The following is a 16174-nucleotide window of genomic DNA, read 5'->3' as shown; positions in this document are numbered from 1 at the left end:
GTTTTGAGGTGAATTAGTAAATAGTTCCAAAGTTGCTCCAGGTGAGGCTTGAACTCACAACCTCGGCATTGCTCACTGCATGTACTGCTGTATAAGTACCGCGCGCTAACCGATTGCGCCACTGGAGCTGCTGTGTTTTGGTTTTCGACATGAAACTACACCCACAAACACACACACAAGTGTACAAAAGCACCCACAAGCTCTGGCATTGTCTTTTTAGCTGACACCAAATTATGGGTGCCTTGTAGTGCCCATATTGTGCCACTGGAGCTTACCTTTTAGCCTGATATACACTTTGCCACTGATGTTCAGCCAATGGTGCAGTCAAATGTCCCTTCTACATTTTTGTCATGCTGCAGGCAGTGCCACTGGAGCCAGCATGATGCTCTTCCTCATATTCAACACGTGTCAATTGAAACACCTCCCAATGTCATCTTGGCGATGCCTATAAACACCCCAGGACTTTGATGAATTTTTCTCAACAGCAAGTGAGGCAGTTTTCCTGCAAACGGCTGGATGTACCTCAACAAGGAACGCATTGTGGTTCTATTTTGAAGATGTTTGTGTTATTACCTGTAAAGACTTGAATGCCTAACATAATCCCTGTAGACGAGGTGGCCGAGTGGTTAAGGCGATGGACTGCTAATCTGCTGTACACGCGTCCCACCTTCGTCGATTTTAACTTTTGAAATCTTTTTTAAACATCTGCATTGCTCTAAGCACCATTGCCAATGGCTTTCAAAGAACATACAGACAAAAGTGAAAATATGCATGTTAGTTGATTAAGAAGGACACAAACAAGGTTGTCGTGTTACTGGCAGGAATGCAATCTGCTGTGCTTGACTACCCTTTGAGCCAGAATCCGGATAGAAATTTAAAAAAGCAAAGGTAATATCCATATTGTCTCTCTGCTGCCATGTACATGTTTTTTTCAACTTTCACGCATCACATCTCCTCATTAGTCACCCTAAAATTGCGCGGAATACGCACAAATTAGCTGCTCCTCAAAAAATCGCCCAGAAAAAAACAGGTCAAATCACAATCATATACATACATTCTCACACACCCTTCAAATATGTCTACCCAGTAAACATCATGTTGTGTGCTCGTTGTGTTGCTGTTATGCGTCATAACCTGAGGGGCTCTGTAGCTCAGTGGCAGAGCACTGGTCTTGTAAACCAGGGGTCGTGAGTTCGATCCTCATCAGGGCCTCCAAATGGTAATTTTCTTGAACATTGTTGAATAGGAACTGATATTGCACATTGTACCTGTGCAACCTTTTACCAATGGATTCGGGCCTATAACAAAGCCACAAGCGCAAGGTGTCTGAATAGTCTGTGGGGAAGGTCGGCTTTCTGGACCTAATTTCTTCAAGAAAAAGACCTTGATAATCTTGTGATGACAGATGCAGATGATCACGGTGAAGCCCTTACTCTATTGAACAGTACAGCGGTTCTGGGTTGCACGCCTTTCTCTATTTTCAGGGACGTTGATGTGGCAAAATTTAATTGGAAAAGGGTTATTGCCATCACTCACTATTTAAATTCAATGACATCACAGGAAGCAGCAGCATCTGAACTTTGATCTTGGCTGGAAACGTTGAATGATGCCAAACACTGGGAAACTGGAGCTTGCGTTATGCTGGTTTTACTACTAATGGTGTGCCATACGGAAGCTCAAGCACCTTCCTCTGGATTAGTGTTGTGAACCCTCTAGGAGCTCTTGTTATATTTTTCTGAACTTCAACTTGATGTGTTTATCTATCAATGGCCGGGTAAGGAAGAACGAGTCAACGATCTTGTTTCTACTATGACAAACATGATCTATTTTTCACTGACTTTGCACCACCATTGTTTTATCTCTTCTTTAAGCATGGGACTCGAGCACCGTTCCCAAACAGACGAGGTGGCCGAGTGGTTAAGGCGATGGACTGCTAATCCATTGTGCTCTGCACGCGTGGGTTCGAATCCCACCTTCTTCGTATTTTTTCTTTATAGTCTGCATTTAAACATAGACCAAAGTCTTTCAACCTCCCTGTGAAAGACAGGAATGAGTACAGATATGGAAATAGAGATGTAAAAATAAGTTCATTGGTGCAGGCGGAGAATGAAATTAGTCAAAGACTTTCCTCGTAGGTTTCCATTCTTTACTATTATAGGAGCCAAAATCAGCGCAGTTAGTAAATTCCCAAGCTTACATCCCAAATTCTTTTTTCTTTTAGTTGTCTGCCTTTTACATGTTCCTTTTGCCATCATTCTGACCTGCTATCTAAACTCATGAACCTGTTCAGCATCCTACTCAATACATACATACCCGTAAAAGTACATACTCAAACGCATACCGACAATGTATCACCAACATAAGCACACACGCTTTCGCAAATCAGATGTATGATGACGTACTGAACACATGCAGAGATATACAGCCATTTTTACACAACCAAAAATTCATATACCTGGAGATCTACCTAGGTAAAACCCATGGTTTCTTTGCACTTTCTGTTGTTGGCTGTGAGCAAAACAGCAGGTGGCCTTGTAGCTCAGTGGCAGAGCACTGGTCTTGTAAACCAGGGGTCATGAGTTCAAACCTCATCAGGGCCTCGGGCGGATTATTTTCAAAAAGCACGGGGAAGAGAAGCCAGAGTTGCACCATCTACAGAGAACCTTTTATGACGGGATGCATCCTCATAATTGAAGTCTTCCACAGAAGGAGTGAAATAGAGTTCGAGAGGAAGGCCTAATGTTTTCAGGCAAAGACTGACAAAAACCTTGCAATGTCGCATGTAGCTGCTTTGGTGAAAAGACTGTTCAAGTTCACAATGCAACGGAGGGGTGTTCCCCATCTCCATACAATCATCTCTTTGATAATGTAAACGTGCCAGGCGTGTTGAAAGACAAAGACAGACACAACCGCACATACCAGTTGAAGAAAGACAGCCAGCAAACACATTTGTATAGAGGTAAGCAAGCCTCAATTAGAGATGTGAGTCCCTCCGTTTCTGCGGGAGTCCACAAGTTTAATAAAAAATGAACACATATCTTTCATGTTCTAATGATTACCAATCTTTCTGATTAGCTCTGCATAGCTCCAATGGCTATGTGTGTGTGTGTGTGTATGTGCCCGTGTGTGTAGGGGAAGGGGTCGGTAGATGTGTTCACGCAGAGCAAGTTGCATACATCGCCAACAGCCATTCTCTCCTGCTCCTGTGCATCCAGTTTGGAAGCGAACCCACCCAATTGTTCTATATGTCTGCTACCCTGACCGCATTCACACATCATTGGCTATTAGTATGCAGCTTGTGGGCGCTGTCAATGGGATATAAGCACCATTCCCCATGTCTGCAATATCTAGACCAGATTCTGAGGTATGATGAGCAGGGGTCCAGGCACTTCCACTTCCCCTGACAAACGCCGGGCTTAGCCCTGCCGGGCCTAGCCCTGAGGGGCCTAACTGGGCATGGCCCTGTGTAAGGTAGGGTGAGCAGGGGACCACTTGCAACTAACCTTCGGCACCAATCAGGCATGGAGAGGTCTGTGCAAATGCCCAGCCCTTTAGCAATCTCGATCTGCAAAACCTTCAACTCCTAATTCTCATGGCTCCCAGAAGCCCTAGCCCATATGCAAATGAGGTGAGTTCCTATCAGCATCCTTGTTCTGCTTGATTTTATCAAAGTGACTGCCTGATTAGTGAAAGGGTATTTATTCTCAGAGGTTTGCTTCAAAGGCGATAATGCAGTAAATAGACAACATTATTCTTTGTAAGTTGATATTGTCTCCTGGATCCTACTCCAGTAACCCTTTTTCTACCTTTACAAATGTCTTCCGTAAGTGGTGCTCAGCAGAAAATGGAGTATAATAACAGTTGACATTTTTTATTTTCTGTTCTATTTTCAAAAACCCTCCGTAGCTGTATTTAAAGCGCAAACACCCCATAAATAACTTGCAATGAGTATTCCATGTCTAAAAGGCAGAGGAGCTGTCATACAACATTAACTGACAATCAAGGAAACCTTGAGGTGAACCAAAAAATGTCCGGAACATTTATTGGTTCAATAATTCAGTTTTGAGGTGAATTAGTAAATAGTTCCAAAGTTGCTCCAGGTGAGGCTTGAACTCACAACCTCGGCATTGCTCACTGCATGTACTGCTGTATAAGTACCGCGCGCTAACCGATTGCGCCACTGGAGCTGCTGTGTTTTGGTTTTCGACATGAAACTACACCCACAAACACACACACAAGTGTACAAAAGCACCCACAAGCTCTGGCATTGTCTTTTTAGCTGACACCAAATTATGGGTGCCTTGTAGTGCCCATATTGTGCCACTGGAGCTTACCTTTTAGCCTGATATACACTTTGCCACTGATGTTCAGCCAATGGTGCAGTCAAATGTCCCTTCTACATTTTTGTCATGCTGCAGGCAGTGCCACTGGAGCCAGCATGATGCTCTTCCTCATATTCAACACGTGTCAATTGAAACACCTCCCAATGTCATCTTGGCGATGCCTATAAACACCCCAGGACTTTGATGAATTTTTCTCAACAGCAAGTGAGGCAGTTTTCCTGCAAACGGCTGGATGTACCTCAACAAGGAACGCATTGTGGTTCTATTTTGAAGATGTTTGTGTTATTACCTGTAAAGACTTGAATGCCTAACATAATCCCTGTAGACGAGGTGGCTGAGTGGTTAAGGCGATGGACTGCTAATCTGCTGTACACGCGTGGGTTTGAATCCCACCTTCGTCGATTTTAACTTTTGAAATCTTTTTTAAACATCTGCATTGCTCTAAGCACCATTGCCATTGGCTTTCAAAGAACATACAGACAAAAGTGAAAATATGCATGTTAGTTGATTAAGAAGGACACAAACAAGGTTGTCGTGTTACTGGCAGGAATGCAATCTGCTGTGCTTGACTACCCTTTGAGCCAGAATCCGGATAGAAATTTAAAAAAGCAAAGGTAATATCCATATTGTCTCTCTGCTGCCATGTACATGTTTTTTTCAACTTTCACGCATCACATCTCCTCATTAGTCACCCTAAAATTGCGCGGAATACGCACAAATTAGCTGCTCCTCAAAAAATCGGCCAGAAAAAAACAGGTCAAATCACAATCATATACATACATTCTCACACACCCTTCAAATATGTCTACCCAGTAAACATCATGTTGTGTGCTCGTTGTGTTGCTGTTATGCGTCATAACCTGAGGGGCTCTGTAGCTCAGTGGCAGAGCACTGGTCTTGTAAACCAGGGGTCGTGAGTTCGATCCTCATCAGGGCCTCCAAATGGTAGTTTTCTTGAACATTGTTGAATAGGAACTGATATTGCACATTGTACCTGTGCAACCTTTTACCAATGGATTCGGGCCTATAACAAAGCCACAAGCGCAAGGTGTCTGAATAGTCTGTGGGGAAGGTCGGCTTTCTGGACCTAATTTCTTCAAGAAAAAGACCTTGATAATCTTGTGATGACAGATGCAGATGATCACGGTGAAGCCCTTACTCTATTGAACAGTACAGCGGTTCTGGGTTGCACGCCTTTCTCTATTTTCAGGGACGTTGATGTGGCAAAATTTAATTGGAAAAGGGTTATTGCCATCACTCACTATTTAAATTCAATGACATCACAGGAAGCAGCAGCATCTGAACTTTGATCTTGGCTGGAAACGTTGAATGATGCCAAACACTGGGAAACTGGAGCTTGCGTTATGCTGGTTTTACTACTAATGGTGTGCCATACGGAAGCTCAAGCACCTTCATCTGGATTAGTGTTGTGAACCCTCCAGGAGCTCTTGTTATATTTTTCTGAACTTCAACTTGATGTGTTTATCTATCAATGGCCGGGTAAGGAAGAACGAGTCAACGATCTTGTTTCTACTATGACAAACATGATCTATTTTTCACTGACTTTGCACCACCATTGTTTTGTCTCTTCTTTAAGCATGGGACTCGAGCACCGTTCCCAAACAGACGAGGTGGCCGAGTGGTTAAGGCGATGGACTGCTAATCCATTGTGCTCTGCACGCGTGGGTTCGAATCCCACCTTCGTCGTATTTTTTCTTTATAGTCTGCATTTAAACATAGACCAAAGTCTTTCAACCTCCCTGTGAAAGACAGGAATGAGTACAGATATGGAAATAGAGATGTAAAAATAAGTTCATTGGTGCAGGCGGAGAATGAAATTAGTCAAAGACTTTCCTCGTAGGTTTCCATTCTTTACTATTATAGGAGCCAAAATCAGCGCAGTTAGTAAATTCCCAAGCTTACATCCCAAATTCTTTTTTCTTTTAGTTGTCTGCCTTTTACATGTTCCTTTTGCCATCATTCTGACCTGCTATCTAAACTCATGAACCTGTTCAGCATCCTACTCAATACATACATACCCGTAAAAGTACATACTCAAACGCATACCGACAATGTATCACCAACATAAGCACACACGCTTTCGCAAATCAGATGTATGATGACGTACTGAACACATGCAGAGATATACAGCCATTTTTACACAACCAGAAATTCATATACCTGGAGATCTACCTAGGTAAAACCCATGGTTTCTTTGCACTTTCTGTTGTTGGCTGTGAGCAAGCAGCAGGTGGCCTTGTAGCTCAGTGGCAGAGCACTGGTCTCGTAAACCAGGGGTCATGAGTTCAAACATCATCAGGGCCTCGGGCGGATTATTTTCAAAAAGCACGGGGAAGAGAAGCCAGAGTTGCACCATCTACAGAGAACCTTTTATGACGGGATGCATCCTCATAATTGAAGTCTTCCACAGAAGGAGTGAAATAGAGTTCGAGAGGAAGGCCTAATGTTTTCAGGCAAAGACTGACAAAAACCTTGCAATGTCGCATGTAGCTGCTTTGGTGAAAAGACTGTTCAAGTTCACAGTGCAACGGAGGGGTGTTCCCCATCTCCATACAATCATCTCTTTGATAATGTAAACGTGCCAGGCGTGTTGAAAGACAAAGACAGACACAACCGCACATACCAGTTGAAGAAAGACAGCCAGCAAACACATTTGTATAGAGGTAAGCAAGCCCCAATTAGAGATGTGAGTCCCTCCGTTTCTGCGGGAGTCCACAAGTTTAATAAAAAATGAACACATATCTTTCATGTTCTAATGATTACCAATCTTTCTGATTAGCTCTGCATAGCTCCAATGGCTATGTGTGTGTGTGTGTGTATGTGCCCGTGTGTGTAGGGGAAGGGGTCGGTAGATGTGTTCACGCAGAGCAAGTTGCATACATCGCCAACAGCCATTCTCTCCTGCTCCTGTGCATCCAGTTCGGAAGCGAACCCACCCAATTGTTCTATATGTCTGCTACCCTGACCGCATTCACACATCATTGGCTATTAGTATGCAGCTTGTGGGCGCTGTCAATGGGATATAAGCACCATTCCCCATGTCTGCAATATCTAGACCAGATTCTGAGGTATGATGAGCAGGGGTCCAGGCACTTCCACTTCCCCTGACAAACGCCGGGCTTAGCCCTGCCGGGCCTAGCCCTGAGGGGCCTAACTGGGCATGGCCCTGTGTAAGGTAGGGTGAGCAGGGGACCACTTGCAACTAACCTTCGGCACCAATCAGGCATGGAGAGGTCTGTGCAAATGCCCAGCCCTTTAGCAATCTCGATCTGCAAAACCTTCAACTCCTAATTCTCATGGCTCCCAGAAGCCCTAGCCCATATGCAAATGAGGCGAGTTCCTATCAGCATCCTTGTTCTGCTTGATTTTATCAAAGTGACTGCCTGATTAGTGAAAGGGTATTTATTCTCAGAGGTTTGCTTCAAAGGCGATAATGCAGTAAATAGACAACATTATTCTTTGTAAGTTGATATTGTCTCCTGGATCCTACTCCAGTAACCCTTTTTCTACCTTTACAAATGTCTTCCGTAAGTGGTGCTCAGCAGAAAATGGAGTATAATAACAGTTGACATTTTTTATTTTCTGTTCTATTTTCAAAAACCCTCCGTAGCTGTATTTAAAGCGCAAACACCCCATAAATAACTTGCAATGAGTATTCCATGTCTAAAAGGCAGAGGAGCTGTCATACAACATTAACTGACAATCAAGGAAACCTTGAGGTGAACCAAAAAATGTCCAGAAAATTTATTGGTTCAATAATTCAGTTTTGAGGTGAATTAGTAAATAGTTCCAAAGTTGCTCCAGGTGAGGCTTGAACTCACAACCTCGGCATTGCTCACTGCATGTACTGCTGTATAAGTACCGCGCGCTAACCGATTGCGCCACTGGAGCTGCTGTGTTTTGGTTTTCGACATGAAACTACACCCACAAACACACACACAAGTGTACAAAAGCACCCACAAGCTCTGGCATTGTCTTTTTAGCTGACACCAAATTATGGGTGCCTTGTAGTGCCCATATTGTGCCACTGGAGCTTACCTTTTAGCCTGATATACACTTTGCCACTGATGTTCAGCCAATGGTGCAGTCAAATGTCCCTTCTACATTTTTGTCATGCTGCAGGCAGTGCCACTGGAGCCAGCATGATGCTCTTCCTCATATTCAACACGTGTCAATTGAAACACCTCCCAATGTCATCTTGGCGATGCCTATAAACACCCCAGGACTTTGATGAATTTTTCTCAACAGCAAGTGAGGCAGTTTTCCTGCAAACGGCTGGATGTACCTCAACAAGGAACGCATTGTGGTTCTATTTTGAAGATGTTTGTGTTATTACCTGTAAAGACTTGAATGCCTAACATAATCCCTGTAGACGAGGTGGCCGAGTGGTTAAGGCGATGGACTGCTAATCTGCTGTACACGCGTGGGTTCGAATCCCACCTTCGTCGATTTTAACTTTTGAAATCTTTTTTAAACATCTGCATTGCTCTAAGCACCATTGCCATTGGCTTTCAAAGAACATACAGACAAAAGTGAAAATATGCATGTTAGTTGATTAAGAAGGACACAAACAAGGTTGTCGTGTTACTGGCAGGAATGCAATCTGCTGTGCTTGACTACCCTTTGAGCCAGAATCCGGATAGAAATTTAAAAAAGCAAAGGTAATATCCATATTGTCTCTCTGCTGCCATGTACATGTTTTTTTCAACTTTCACGCATCACATCTCCTCATTAGTCACCCTAAAATTGCACGGAATACGCACAAATTAGCTGCTCCTCAAAAAATCGGCCAGAAAAAAACAGGTCAAATCACAATCATATACATACATTCTCACACACCCTTCAAATATGTCTACCCAGTAAACATCATGTTGTGTGCTCGTTGTGTTGCTGTTATGCGTCGTAACCTGAGGGGCTCTGTAGCTCAGTGGCAGAGCACTGGTCTTGTAAACCAGGGGTCGTGAGTTCGATCCTCATCAGGGCCTCCAAATGGTAATTTTCTTGAACATTGTTGAATAGGAACTGATATTGCACATTGTACCTGTGCAACCTTTTACCAATGGATTCGGGCCTATAACAAAGCCACAAGCGCAAGGTGTCTGAATAGTCTGTGGGGAAGGTCGGCTTTCTGGACCTAATTTCTTCAAGAAAAAGACCTTGATAATCTTGTGATGACAGATGCAGATGATCACGGTGAAGCCCTTACTCTATTGAACAGTACAGCGGTTCTGGGTTGCACGCCTTTCTCTATTTTCAGGGACGTTGATGTGGCAAAATTTAATTGGAAAAGGGTTATTGCCATCACTCACTATTTAAATTCAATGACATCACAGGAAGCAGCAGCATCTGAACTTTGATCTTGGCTGGAAACGTTGAATGATGCCAAACACTGGGAAACTGGAGCTTGCGTTATGCTGGTTTTACTACTAATGGTGTGCCATACGGAAGCTCAAGCACCTTCCTCTGGATTAGTGTTGTGAACCCTCCAGGAGCTCTTGTTATATTTTTCTGAACTTCAACTTGATGTGTTTATCTATCAATGGCCGGGTAAGGAAGAACGAGTCAACGATCTTGTTTCTACTATGACAAACATGATCTATTTTTCACTGACTTTGCACCACCATTGTTTTATCTCTTCTTTAAGCATGGGACTCGAGCACTGTTCCCAAACAGACGAGGTGGCAGAGTGGTTAAGGCGATGGACTGCTAATCCATTGTGCTCTGCACGCGTGGGTTCGAATCCCACCTTCGTCGTATTTTTTCTTTATAGTCTGCATTTAAACATAGACCAAAGTCTTTCAACCTCCCTGTGAAAGACAGGAATGAGTACAGATATGGAAATAGAGATGTAAAAATAAGTTCATTGGTGCAGGCGGAGAATGAAATTAGTCAAAGACTTTCCTCGTAGGTTTCTATTCTTTACTATTATAGGAGCCAAAATCAGCGCAGTTAGTAAATTCCCAAGCTTACATCCCAAATTCTTTTTTCTTTTAGTTGTCTGCCTTTTACATGTTCCTTTTTGCCATCATTCTGACCTGCTATCTAAACTCATGAACCTGTTCAGCATCCTACTCAATACATACATACCCGTAAAAGTACATACTCAAACGCATACCGACAATGTATCACCAACATAAGCACACACGCTTTCGCAAATCAGATGTATGATGACGTACTGAACACATGCAGAGATATACAGCCATTTTTACACAACCAGAAATTCATATACCTGGAGATCTACCTAGGTAAAACCCATGGTTTCTTTGCACTTTCTGTTGTTGGCTGTGAGCAAGCAGCAGGTGGCCTTGTAGCTCAGTGGCAGAGCACTGGTCTCGTAAACCAGGGGTCATGAGTTCAAACCTCATCAGGGCCTCGGGCGGATTATTTTCAAAAAGCACGGGGAAGAGAAGCCAGAGTTGCACCATCTACAGAGAACCTTTTATGACGGGATGCATCCTCATAATTGAAGTCTTCCACAGAAGGAGTGAAATAGAGTTCGAGAGGAAGGCCTAATGTTTTCAGGCAAAGACTGACAAAAACCTTGCAATGTCGCATGTAGCTGCTTTGGTGAAAAGACTGTTCAAGTTCACAATGCAACGGAGGGGTGTTCCCCATCTCCATACAATCATCTCTTTGATAATGTAAACGTGCCAGGCGTGTTGAAAGACAAAGACAGACACAACCGCACATACCAGTTGAAGAAAGACAGCCAGCAAACACATTTGTATAGAGGTAAGCAAGCCTCAATTAGAGATGTGAGTCCCTCCGTTTCTGCGGGAGTCCACAAGTTTAATAAAAAATGAACACATATCTTTCATGTTCTAATGATTACCAATCTTTCTGATTAGCTCTGCATAGCTCCAATGGCTATGTGTGTGTGTGTGTGTGTATGTGCCCGTGTGTGTAGGGGAAGGGGTCGGTAGATGTGTTCACGCAGAGCAAGTTGCATACATCGCCAACAGCCATTCTCTCCTGCTCCTGTGCATCCAGTTCGGAAGCGAACCCACCCAATTGTTCTATATGTCTGCTACCCTGACCGCATTCACACATCATTGGCTATTAGTATGCAGCTTGTGGGCGCTGTCAATGGGATATAAGCACCATTCCCCATGTCTGCAATAGCTAGACCAGATTCTGAGGTATGAGGAGCAGGGGTCCAGGCACTTCGCCTGACAAACGCCGGGCTTAGCCCTGCCGGGCCTAGCCCTGAGGGGCCTAACTGGGCATGGCCCTGTGTAAGGTAGGGTGAGCAGGGGACCACTTGCAACTAACCTTCGGCACCAATCAGGCATGGAGAGGTCTGTGCAAATGCCCAGCCCTTTAGCAATCTCGATCTGCAAAACCTTCAACTCCTAATTCTCATGGCTCCCAGAAGCCCTAGCCCATATGCAAATGAGGCGAGTTCCTATCAGCATCCTTGTTCTGCTTGATTTTATCAAAGTGACTGCCTGATTAGTGAAAGGGTATTTATTCTCAGAGGTTTGCTTCAAAGGCGATAATGCAGTAAATAGACAACATTATTCTTTGTAAGTTGATATTGTCTCCTGGATCCTACTCCAGTAACCCTTTTTCTACCTTTACAAATGTCTTCCGTAAGTGGTGCTCAGCAGAAAATGGAGTATAATAACAGTTGACATTTTTTATTTTCTGTTCTATTTTCAAAAACCCTCCGTAGCTGTATTTAAAGCGCAAACACCCCATAAATAACTTGCAATGAGTATTCCATGTCTAAAAGGCAGAGGAGCTGTCATACAACATTAACTGACAATCAAGGAAACCTTGAGGTGAACCAAAAAATGTCCAGAACATTTATTGGTTCAATAATTCAGTTTTGAGGTGAATTAGTAAAAAGTTCCAAAGTTGCTCCAGGTGAGGCTTGAACTCACAACCGCGGCATTGCTCACTGCATGTACTGCTTTATAAGTACCGCGCGCTAACCGATTGCGCCACTGGAGCTGCTGTGTTTTGGTTTTCGACATGAAACTACACCCACAAACACACACACAAGTGTACAAAAGCACCCACAAGCTCTGGCATTGTCTTTTTAGCTGACACCAAATTATGGGTGCCTTGTAGTGCCCATATTGTGCCACTGGAGCTTACCTTTTAGCCTGATATACACTTTGCCACTGATGTTCAGCCAATGGTGCAGTCAAATGTCCCTTCTACATTTTTGTCATGCTGCAGGCAGTGCCACTGGAGCCAGCATGATGCTCTTCCTCATATTCAACACGTGTCAATTGAAACACCTCCCAATGTCATCTTGGCGATGCCTATAAACACCCCAGGACTTTGATGAATTTTTCTCAACAGCAAGTGAGGCAGTTTTCCTGCAAACGGCTGGATGTACCTCAACAAGGAACGCATTGTGGTTCTATTTTGAAGATGTTTGTGTTATTACCTGTAAAGACTTGAATGCCTAACATAATCCCTGTAGACGAGGTGGCCGAGTGGTTAAGGCGATGGACTGCTAATCTGCTGTACACGCGTGGGTTCGAATCCCACCTTCGTCGATTTAAACTTTTGAAATCTTTTTTAAACATCTGCATTGCTCTAAGCACCATTGCCATTGGCTTTCAAAGAACATACAGACAAAAGTGAAAATATGCATGTTAGTTGATTAAGAAGGACACAAACAAGGTTGTCGTGTTACTGGCAGGAATGCAATCTGCTGTGCTTGACTACCCTTTGAGCCAGAATCCGGATAGAAATTTAAAAAAGCAAAGGTAATATCCATATTGTCTCTCTGCTGCCATGTACATGTTTTTTTCAACTTTCACGCATCACATCTCCTCATTAGTCACCCTAAAATTGCGCGGAATACGCACAAATTAGCTGCTCCTCAAAAAATCGCCCAGAAAAAAACAGGTCAAATCACAATCATATACATACATTCTCACACACCCTTCAAATATGTCTACCCAGTAAACATCATGTTGTGTGCTCGTTGTGTTGCTGTTATGCGCCATAACCTGAGGGGCTCTGTAGCTCAGTGGCAGAGCACTGGTCTTGTAAACCAGGGGTCGTGAGTTCGATCCTCATCAGGGCCTCCAAATGGTAATTTTCTTGAACATTGTTGAATAGGAACTGATATTGCACATTGTACCTGTGCAACCTTTTACCAATGGATTCGGGCCTATAACAAAGCCACAAGCGCAAGGTGTCTGAATAGTCTGTGGGGAAGGTCGGCTTTCTGGACCTAATTTCTTCAAGAAAAAGACCTTGATAATCTTGTGATGACAGATGCAGATGATCACGGTGAAGCCCTTACTCTATTGAACAGTACAGCGGTTCTGGGTTGCACGCCTTTCTCTATTTTCAGGGACGTTGATGTGGCAAAATTTAATTGGAAAAGGGTTATTGCCATCACTCACTATTTAAATTCAATGACATCACAGGAAGCAGCATCATCTGAACTTTGATCTTGGCTGGAAACGTTGAATGATGCCAAACACTGGGAAACTGGAGCTTGCGTTATGCTGGTTTTACTACTAATGGTGTGCCATACGGAAGCTCAAGCACCTTCCTCTGGATTAGTGTTGTGAACCCTCCAGGAGCTCTTGTTATATTTTTCTGAACTTCAACTTGATGTGTTTATCTATCAATGGCCGGGTAAGGAAGAACGAGTCAACGATCTTGTTTCTACTATGACAAACATGATCTATTTTTCACTGACTTTGCACCACCATTGTTTTATCTCTTCTTTAAGCATGGGACTCGAGCACCGTTCTCAAACAGACGAGGTGGCCGAGTGGTTAAGGTGATGGACTGCTAATCCATTGTGCTCTGCACGCGTGGGTTCGAATCCCACCTTCGTCGTATTTTTTCTTTATAGTCTGCATTTAAACATAGACCAAAGTCTTTCAACCTCCCTGTGAAAGACAGGAATGAGTACAGATATGGAAATAGAGATGTAAAAATAAGTTCATTGGTGCAGGCGGAGAATGAAATTAGTCAAAGACTTTCCTCGTAGGTTTCCATTCTTTACTATTATAGGAGCCAAAATCAGCGCAGTTAGTAAATTCCCAAGCTTACATCCCGAATTCTTTTTTCTTTTAGTTGTCTGCCTTTTACATGTTCCTTTTGCCATCATTCTGACCTGCTATCTAAACTCATGAACCTGTTCAGCATCCTACTCAATACATACATACCCGTAAAAGTACATACTCAAACGCATACCGACAATGTATCACCAACATAAGCACACACGCTTTCGCAAATCAGATGTATGATGACGTACTGAACACATGCAGAGATATACAGCCATTTTTACACAACCAGAAATTCATATACCTGGAGATCTACCTAGGTAAAACCCATGGTTTCTTTGCACTTTCTGTTGTTGGCTGTGAGCAAGCAGCAGGTGGCCTTGTAGCTCAGTGGCAGAGCACTGGTCTCGTAAACCAGGGGTCATGAGTTCAAACCTCATCAGGGCCTCGGGCGGATTATTTTCAAAAAGCACGGGGAAGAGAAGCCAGAGTTGCACCATCTACAGAGAACCTTTTATGACGGGATGCATCCTCATAATTGAAGTCTTCCACAAAAGGAGTGAAATAGAGTTCGAGAGGAAGGCCTAATGTTTTCAGGCAAAGACTGACAAAAACCTTGCAATGTCGCATGTAGCTGCTTTGGTGAAAAGACTGTTCAAGTTCACAATGCAACGGAGGGGTGTTCCCCATCTCCATACAATCATCTCTTTGATAATGTAAACGTGCCAGGCGTGTTGAAAGACAAAGACAGACACAACCGCACATACCAGTTGAAGAAAGACAGCCAGCAAACACATTTGTATAGAGGTAAGCAAGCCTCAATTAGAGATGTGAGTCCCTCCGTTTCTGCGGGAGTCCACAAGTTTAATAAAAAATGAACACATATCTTTCATGTTCTAATGATTACCAATCTTTCTGATTAGCTCTGCATAGCTCCAATGGCTATGTGTGTGTGTGTGTGTATGTGCCCGTGTGTGTAGGGGAAGGAGTCGGTAGATGTGTTCACGCAGAGCAAGTTGCGTACATCGCCAACAGCCATTCTCTCCTGCTCCTGTGCATCCAGTTCGGAAGCGAACCCACCCAATTGTTCTATATGTCTGCTACCCTGACCGCATTCACACATCATTGGCTATTAGTATGCAGCTTGTGGGCGCTGTCAATGGGATATAAGCACCATTCCCCATGTCTGCAATAGCTAGACCAGATTCTGAGGTATGAGGAGCAGGGGTCCAGGCACTTCGCCTGACAAACGCCGGGCTTAGCCCTGCCGGGCCTAGCCCTGAGGGGCCTAACTGGGCATGGCCCTGTGTAAGGTAGGGTGAGCAGGGGACCACTTGCAACTAACCTTCGGCACCAATCAGGCATGGAGAGGTCTGTGCAAATGCCCAGCCCTTTAGCAATCTCGATCTGCAAAACCTTCAACTCCTAATTCTCATGGCTCCCAGAAGCCCTAGCCCATATGCAAATGAGGCGAGTTCCTATCAGCATCCTTGTTCTGCTTGATTTTATCAAAGTGACTGCCTGATTAGTGAAAGGGTATTTATTCTCAGAGGTTTGCTTCAAAGGCGATAATGCAGTAAATAGACAACATTATTCTTTGTAAGTTGATATTGTCTCCTGGATCCTACTCCAGTAACCCTTTTTCTACCTTTACAAATGTCTTCCGTAAGTGGTGCTCAGCAGAAAATGGAGTATAATAACAGTTGACATTTTTTATTTTCTGTTCTATTTTCAAAAACCCTCCGTAGCTGTATTTAAAGCGCAAACACCCCATAAATAACTTGCAATGAGTATTCCATGTCTAAAAGGCAGAGGAGCTGT

At 43.6% G+C, this 16174-nt stretch overlaps 19 non-coding genes across 19 annotated transcripts; 15 read left to right on the top strand and 4 right to left on the bottom strand.

The window, feature by feature from the left end:
* Positions 1 to 33: 33 nt before the first annotated feature.
* TRNAI-UAU (transfer RNA isoleucine (anticodon UAU)) lies at positions 34 to 128 on the bottom strand. The gene is made up of 2 exons: positions 91 to 128; positions 34 to 69 (listed from the first exon to the last, which is right to left on the bottom strand). It is a non-coding gene; the product is annotated as a tRNA-Ile (tRNA).
* A 1012-nt stretch (positions 129 to 1140) lies between these two features.
* On the top strand, positions 1141 to 1212 carry TRNAT-UGU (transfer RNA threonine (anticodon UGU)). The gene has a single exon. It is a non-coding gene; the product is annotated as a tRNA-Thr (tRNA).
* Positions 1213 to 1899: 687 nt separating this feature from the next.
* TRNAS-GCU (transfer RNA serine (anticodon GCU)) lies at positions 1900 to 1981 on the top strand. The gene has a single exon. It is a non-coding gene; the product is annotated as a tRNA-Ser (tRNA).
* Positions 1982 to 2528: 547 nt separating this feature from the next.
* On the top strand, positions 2529 to 2600 carry TRNAT-UGU (transfer RNA threonine (anticodon UGU)). Its single transcript has one exon. It is a non-coding gene; the product is annotated as a tRNA-Thr (tRNA).
* A 1492-nt stretch (positions 2601 to 4092) lies between these two features.
* Positions 4093 to 4187, bottom strand: TRNAI-UAU (transfer RNA isoleucine (anticodon UAU)). The gene is made up of 2 exons: positions 4150 to 4187; positions 4093 to 4128 (listed from the first exon to the last, which is right to left on the bottom strand). It is a non-coding gene; the product is annotated as a tRNA-Ile (tRNA).
* Positions 4188 to 4667: 480 nt separating this feature from the next.
* TRNAS-GCU (transfer RNA serine (anticodon GCU)) lies at positions 4668 to 4744 on the top strand. Its single transcript has one exon. It is a non-coding gene; the product is annotated as a tRNA-Ser (tRNA).
* Positions 4745 to 5209: 465 nt separating this feature from the next.
* TRNAT-UGU (transfer RNA threonine (anticodon UGU)) lies at positions 5210 to 5281 on the top strand. Its single transcript has one exon. It is a non-coding gene; the product is annotated as a tRNA-Thr (tRNA).
* Positions 5282 to 5968: 687 nt separating this feature from the next.
* Positions 5969 to 6050, top strand: TRNAS-GCU (transfer RNA serine (anticodon GCU)). The gene has a single exon. It is a non-coding gene; the product is annotated as a tRNA-Ser (tRNA).
* Positions 6051 to 6596: 546 nt separating this feature from the next.
* Positions 6597 to 6668, top strand: TRNAT-CGU (transfer RNA threonine (anticodon CGU)). Its single transcript has one exon. It is a non-coding gene; the product is annotated as a tRNA-Thr (tRNA).
* A 1492-nt stretch (positions 6669 to 8160) lies between these two features.
* On the bottom strand, positions 8161 to 8255 carry TRNAI-UAU (transfer RNA isoleucine (anticodon UAU)). The gene is made up of 2 exons: positions 8218 to 8255; positions 8161 to 8196 (listed from the first exon to the last, which is right to left on the bottom strand). It is a non-coding gene; the product is annotated as a tRNA-Ile (tRNA).
* A 480-nt stretch (positions 8256 to 8735) lies between these two features.
* On the top strand, positions 8736 to 8812 carry TRNAS-GCU (transfer RNA serine (anticodon GCU)). Its single transcript has one exon. It is a non-coding gene; the product is annotated as a tRNA-Ser (tRNA).
* A 465-nt stretch (positions 8813 to 9277) lies between these two features.
* TRNAT-UGU (transfer RNA threonine (anticodon UGU)) lies at positions 9278 to 9349 on the top strand. Its single transcript has one exon. It is a non-coding gene; the product is annotated as a tRNA-Thr (tRNA).
* Positions 9350 to 10036: 687 nt separating this feature from the next.
* TRNAS-GCU (transfer RNA serine (anticodon GCU)) lies at positions 10037 to 10118 on the top strand. Its single transcript has one exon. It is a non-coding gene; the product is annotated as a tRNA-Ser (tRNA).
* A 547-nt stretch (positions 10119 to 10665) lies between these two features.
* Positions 10666 to 10737, top strand: TRNAT-CGU (transfer RNA threonine (anticodon CGU)). The gene has a single exon. It is a non-coding gene; the product is annotated as a tRNA-Thr (tRNA).
* Positions 10738 to 12225: 1488 nt separating this feature from the next.
* Positions 12226 to 12320, bottom strand: TRNAI-UAU (transfer RNA isoleucine (anticodon UAU)). Its single transcript has 2 exons — positions 12283 to 12320; positions 12226 to 12261 (listed from the first exon to the last, which is right to left on the bottom strand). It is a non-coding gene; the product is annotated as a tRNA-Ile (tRNA).
* A 480-nt stretch (positions 12321 to 12800) lies between these two features.
* On the top strand, positions 12801 to 12877 carry TRNAS-GCU (transfer RNA serine (anticodon GCU)). Its single transcript has one exon. It is a non-coding gene; the product is annotated as a tRNA-Ser (tRNA).
* Positions 12878 to 13342: 465 nt separating this feature from the next.
* Positions 13343 to 13414, top strand: TRNAT-UGU (transfer RNA threonine (anticodon UGU)). Its single transcript has one exon. It is a non-coding gene; the product is annotated as a tRNA-Thr (tRNA).
* Positions 13415 to 14101: 687 nt separating this feature from the next.
* Positions 14102 to 14183, top strand: TRNAS-GCU (transfer RNA serine (anticodon GCU)). Its single transcript has one exon. It is a non-coding gene; the product is annotated as a tRNA-Ser (tRNA).
* A 546-nt stretch (positions 14184 to 14729) lies between these two features.
* On the top strand, positions 14730 to 14801 carry TRNAT-CGU (transfer RNA threonine (anticodon CGU)). The gene has a single exon. It is a non-coding gene; the product is annotated as a tRNA-Thr (tRNA).
* Positions 14802 to 16174: the final 1373 nt, after the last annotated feature.

This window comes from Ambystoma mexicanum, chromosome 13 (assembly GCF_040938575.1).
Source record: "Ambystoma mexicanum isolate Mex_15411 chromosome 13, UKY_AmexF1_1, whole genome shotgun sequence".
NCBI lineage: Eukaryota > Metazoa > Chordata > Amphibia > Caudata > Ambystomatidae > Ambystoma > Ambystoma mexicanum.
Note: the sequence above shows the minus strand (reverse complement) of the source record. Positions and strands in the feature narration are given on the sequence as shown.